Genomic DNA, 6159 nt, shown 5'->3' with positions numbered 1-6159 from the left:
AAAAAAAAAAAAAAAAAGACAAAAAACAGAGACACAGTAAAACAAAGCTATGCATATACTCCATGCCTGTGGAAAGCAGCTATGGGTGAAAGAAAAATACAGAAAGGCCAGGCACTGTGCCTCACACCTGTAATCCCAGCACTCTGGGAGGTCAAGGCAGGAGGAATCCTTGACCCCAGGAGTTCAAGACTGCCTGAGCTACAATCATGCCATTACACTCCAATCTGGGTAAGAGAGCCAGACCCTGTCTCAAACATAAACACACACACACACACACATCCACGTTTAATTTTAGCTAACCAAAGATATCATCCAAAGTTACTAGCAAATGGCAAAACAGCAGTATCTCTTAAACTATTTCCAAACTCCAGTAGTAGTCTGTAAACAATATCAGCCAAAGAGAAGCAGTACATGGAAAAAAAAAAAAAAAAAAAAGATAATGTTCAAATCGAATTAATAAAATAAAATCCTAAAGAAAGTAGTAAGTATAGCACAGTGCTGAGTAATGTGCTCTGGAGTCGGACTGCTTGAACATTTATTTGGTCAAGATGACAATTCTAACTAAGTTAATTTTCTCCCAGTCTCCACCTCCCTAAATTCTCATTTTCTCATCCATACCACAGTGACTATAATAGTACTTTCCTCAAGGGATTAAGAATTAAGTAAAATATGCCACGTAAATTACACAGCAAAACATATGACACCATCGTCACCTATAAATGTTGGCCACTATTATTTTTAGACCTACTATTTAGAAAAGGAGAAAAAAGGAAAATATAAAGAGTAGGGAAGATAAAAGAAAATGTGGTGTGACTTTTGGGGAAAAACAGTAGTCCAGCAATAGTTCCAATTACTAACAGGTGGAACTATTTATTTAAATCTCCAGAAAATAAAATACTGAAAATAATCTGTCGAAATGTTCAAGTAAATGTGTCCTTGAAGAACTGTTCACAAATGTTATGGACTATTTACAGATTAAATTTAATTGTTAAAAACTCTGATCTCGGCTGGGCATGGTGGCTCACGCCTGTAATCGCAGCACTTTGGGAGGCAAAGGCAGGCAGATCACTTGATCTGGAGTTTGAGTCGGGAGTTTGAGACCAGACTGACCAACATGGAGAAACCCTGTCTCTACTAAAAAAAAAATACTGAAAATTTAGCCAGGCACGGCAGCACATGCCTGTAATCCCAGCTAATCGGGAGGCTGAAGCAGGAGAATCGCTTGAACCCGGGAGGCAGAGGTTGTAGTGATCTGAGGTCGCACCATTGCACTCTTGCCTGGGCAACAAGAGGGAAACTCCATCTTAAAAATAATTATCCCTGGAATAATCTTTATCCTGACACTACTGCTTAAGGTAACAAATTCAGTAACGGCAATTTAGAAGAAAAGAAGGCCGGCGTAGTGGCTCATGCCTGTAATCCCAGCACTTTGGGAGGCCAAGGCAGGCAAATCACCTGAGGTCAGGAGTTCAAGACCAGCCTGACCAACATGGTGAAACCCCGGCTGTACTAAAAATACAAAAAAGTAGCCGGCTGTGGTGGCAGGCACCTATAATCCCAGCTACTTGGGAGGCTGAGGCAGGAGAATCACTTGAACATAGGCGGAGGTTGCAGTGAGCAGAGTGCATCACTGCACTCCAGCCTGGGCGCAACAGAGTCAGACTCCATCTCAAAAAAAAAAAAGAACAATCACAAATAATAATTGCTATATGGTTTCCTACAAATAATGATCATTTGATTCCAGTTCAACTTCTTAATCATATTTAAGATGCAGTCTTAGACAAGTGACTAGAAAAGTCATTGAATTGAGGAATGCACAACATACAGACTCTCCCAAATGCAGGGGTGAGTAGAATCTTCTCACGAATTTTATAAATCAAGGCAGACATTTAGAATTACTACATACAAGTCTGACAGAGAAAACACATAATACCTCGCCTATTATGACAAAGGGAATTACTGAACTCTCTAATATCAATTTCACAGAAGAAAAATGCTCTATTTTACACTACCACCTCTTTGGCTCTATTGCTACCAGAATTTCAACAGTTAAAGCAAAAAAGAAAAAAATTCAAAATAAGCAACTGACAAGTTACTATGTTAGACCACCCTGGCAAAGGTTCAAAATTATAATCTTGGCCAGGCGCAGTGGCTCACACCTTTAATCCCAGAACACTGGGAGGCCAAGGCAGGGTGATCACCTGAGGTCAGGAGTTTGAGACCAATCTGACTAACATGGAGAAGCCCTGACAAAAACACAGAATTAGCCGGATGTGGTGGCGAAATGCCTGTAACCCCAGCTACTGGGGAGGCTGAGGCAGGAGAATCACTTGAACCCAGGAGGCAGAGGCTGCGATGAGCAGAGATCGTGCCATTGCACTCCAGCCTGGGCAACAAGAATAAAACTGCATCCCCCAAAAAAATTAAAAATTACAATCTTTCATCTCAGAAAGATAATTAATTGAAATACACCGCAATTTTAGTTATACTGATGTGTTCACTAGTATTAATTGCTTAAAATTTAAATTTTGTCATTAGAGGAAAATAAATTTTAGTGTATCTCTTTAAAAAACACTCCTGAATGCCTGTGATTCACTGAAAAATTAAATGTCGTAATTAATGGTAACTGAAAACACCACTTAATCCTGAAAAATACAAACACTAAAGATAACTCTCCCACCTGTCAAAACAATTTCTATAATAGCAATTAATATTCACAACATTTTTTTAAAAAAGCTTTGTTTATAAACTTAGGTCACCATTACCACTTGAGTGAAAAAAAAAATGTATATTCATATTTTTTAAAGTTATTTTAAAGGTTCTTAATTTAGTTGCTCAGTTCCTCTCAGCTTCTGGTCCTGGTAATACCCTCTTTTTTGGAAAGTAATGTCTTAAGGAATAATTTGAAATACAAAACCATTTCAACAAACTGTTTCAAAAGCTTAATTTCGATAATGGATTAATATGTTAGGAACAGTTATGCCTTAAAACAAGCTGGTTCATGAAATACATTAAAAGCCACTACCTGTAACATAACCAACTATGTGACTCCAAATGCAACACTACATTGCATTTGGAATGCAGGCTAAAATCATATTTGAAAAGTAAACTGGCTAACAAGACATGTATATTTAGAAGGCAAATTGGCTAGGAAGACACGTGGTGAATTATTTGTTGGATTTTTTTCTACCTTTCTACCACTATGAATGAATCATCAAAGCCGAAGGCGAATACTGGCCATATGAATTTAGCTTTTTACTTAAAAAGCACAAAAACTTGTCGCTTAGGACTGTTTCAATCTGAAATATTCCTAAGCCTTAAATGTTTTTTCTGAATTTCAGTTTACTCAGACAATGGTTAACAGTTGTTTTCAAACTGTCCAGGAAACTGAAACCAAGCAATACTCTTGCAAGAAACTGAAAGGCTTCCAAGAATAACATAGGATAAACTCGACTCTTATTACAAATGAACATTTGATTTGCTCACCATAATAGTACTTACAAATTCCAACAGGACTGCACAGGAAGGTGTTGGTTTTTTCTCTGTAATCTTTATGTTTTCCAGTTTGTATTTTTATTTTGTATCCTCTGAAATAATATCGAAGTTCTTTGAAGATATTTAACCTACGACTATTTGACATAGAGTTACTTCAAGTCAGCTACCCATACTTCTGTTTTAAAGTTTTCATATGGCTATTTCCCGAATTAGCCAAGTTCTTTAGATTTAAGATCAGTCTTCTGTATTATTCCATGTACTTGCCACTGCTGTACTTGTCCACTCTAGATGAAATATCCAATTTATGAGCCAAAAAGCAGAAACAAAAAGAAAATTTCACATCTGAAGAGCATTCCTAAACATCAGCATTTACAGAGACATACATAGCTATCTCAATACTACCATGCTGTTGGGAAACTGCAACATCTTAAATTTCCACGTAAATAAAAGATAAAAGGAAAAAAACTGTGGATTCTTTCAATGTCTTCATTTAGAAAAAGTGTCCCATTGTGACATGACAGGGCTGAAGTCAAAAATTCCTAAAACTTTCAATAAAGGTAAAAATAAACTGCCATGAAACTTCAGCAATACTGTGATTTGAAACTGCTGCAACTACTCAGTACACAAATCAACGTCTCTCACAGTTTCGGCTGAAGAACCCCAACAACGGAGTGGGGGAGGGGAAAGGCAAAAAAAAAAATCAGCAGCTGAAATACTGTAACCAGTTATATAATCCGTTTGAACCAAAATACTGAAGAAATGCTGCCTGGGTCTCTTTTTAAGTGGCTTGCTGAATTGTTCACTACTATCAATTCACTTCATAGACGATTCTTGACAATTTTAATAAACTTCTGGGGCAAAATTATCCAAAAACATTGTAAATCCAAAATGGCCACTTAAAATATCCGGGGCCTTTTACACAAAACCTAGAAGATGATCTTCATATCTGAGTAATTCAATCACCTGTAAAAGTTGCAAAAACAATTATATGTTGAGTTTTGATTCTGAGCTAAAAAAAATCAATACCCACCTTAAAAACTCAACCTCTGGAAAGAAAATCACTTCTGTACAACCCTGCAGGAGGGAAAAGCGCTTTGCCCAAGCAAGCACCCGATAAAAGTCTACTGAATGAACAAGACATCGGAGTAGAGGGAGGGAAAAACGGTAGGCGACGGTATTATGGAGGGCAAGGGCTGATTTCACCTGGGAAGGGGTGTAGACCCAATATTGTGGGATTATATAAGCAAACCTTCTTACACCTCTTAAATAAATATTAAAACTATGAAACTGGCACACAATCTTACAAAAGACCTTCTGCAACCCTATTCGATGTACCAAAGGAAAACCAAGAGACAGGTGTGCTGCCACGGAGCATTAGTAAACGTAACTCAGAGAATGAGAAGTATAGAGACGCTCCCTCCAAATCAGAACGTCTCCAAGAGGAGGCATATTTCCCCCAGGAAGGCCAGTAAGGTGAACGAGAAGTAGGGCAAACCCGCTTCTTAAATGCTCCTAAGGAGACTTCCCCATCTCTGAGGGAGCAGGGGACTAAAAGGTGTAGGTTCCCACTTCCTCGAATACAGAAAACAGATTTATTCCCCCAAACTGTGGGGGTGGAAGGTACCGGGCCCTTTTCATAAACCACAGAAAGGTTCTTTCTCAAAATAACCCAGGTCCCCCTCAGACCCTTGGAGAAACAAAGTAGCCTTCGCCCCAGTCCAAGGCAAGTGCCACGGACCCGGGAGAGGCGGGGAAAGCTGAGGCGCTGCTAAAGAAACCGCCGAAGGCCACAACTCGGCCTCGGCTCCCTCAGCCCTGAGAGGGGTAGTGGTGCAAACGCGGGCGAGCGTGTGCGAGAGCCTGGGGGGAAGGAAGGCCGAGCACCGAGGGCGTCGGACCCGCTCCCAGCCTCCGCCAAACGCCAAACACCCCCCCACCCAGCCGCCAGGGCTAAGCCACCCACCCCCTCCTCACAACCGCCACCTCCGCTCCACCCGGGCTGAGTCAATAGCTACCGGGGCCTATCTGCGCCTCCCTCCCCTCACTCCCTGCTCCCCGCCGCCCCTCCGTCCGCGGGCAGCCTCATACCTCGCGCCGCCAACGCCGCTCCCGACCCCTCAAACCCCAACACGGACACGGGCACCCCCCTCCTCCCCCGGACTCGGGCGTGGAGCCTAGAGGACGCTGTTACCTTCTGCCGCACCAGAGGTGCCCCTGGCCTGGGGGTGCCGCCGCGCTCGATCCCGGGAGAAGGTTTTCGGTACTTTGAATAATCCCCTTTTGCCGCTTTTCCCTCCCCCACAACCAGTCTCAGTCCCAAAATGGCGCCGACCCGATCCGCAATGTTCTGGGCCAAGTCTCGCGAGATCGTGGAAGGTGGCGAGGCGGGGAAGGAACTAGAGGGGTTGAGGAGACCGGGGAAAGGCGGGGCGCGGAGAAGGAGGGAGAGAGGGTGTGGAAGAAGCGGTGCGAACGAACCTACTGGGCGGGACAGCAGGAAGAGCGCCTCCACCAGAGACCCTTCTGGCCCAAGTAACCGCTCACGCCGCGATCAAAGAAGCTCCGCCCTCTACGTCGGGTGCCTGGGGGGAGGGGGAAAAGGCGTGGCTCTGCCTGGGGGCGGGGCTTCAAGGAAGCCCCGGAGCAGGGGCGCGCGGGGGGCGG

General features: G+C 42.9%; 1 protein-coding gene across 1 annotated transcript in view; it reads right to left on the bottom strand.

Annotated features, from left to right (window-relative positions):
• The window catches only part of GPBP1 (GC-rich promoter binding protein 1), a 75319-nt gene extending 69372 nt beyond the window's left edge, over nt 1-5947 (bottom strand). Inside the window, exons 1-2 of the mRNA XM_017548698.1 lie at nt 5687-5947; nt 3502-4458 (exon numbers count right to left, since the gene is read on the bottom strand). The gene's annotated coding sequence lies outside the window, so the exon portion shown is untranslated. The remainder of the gene's footprint in view (nt 1-3501; nt 4459-5686) is intronic.
• Nucleotides 5948-6159: the final 212 nt, after the last annotated feature.

Source organism: Cebus imitator, unplaced genomic scaffold (genome assembly GCF_001604975.1).
Source record: "Cebus imitator isolate Cc_AM_T3 unplaced genomic scaffold, Cebus_imitator-1.0 Scaffold213, whole genome shotgun sequence".
NCBI classification, from domain to species: Eukaryota; Metazoa; Chordata; class Mammalia; order Primates; family Cebidae; genus Cebus; species Cebus imitator.
The sequence above is the reverse complement of the archived record's forward strand: the minus strand, read 5'-3'. Positions and strand labels throughout refer to the sequence as shown.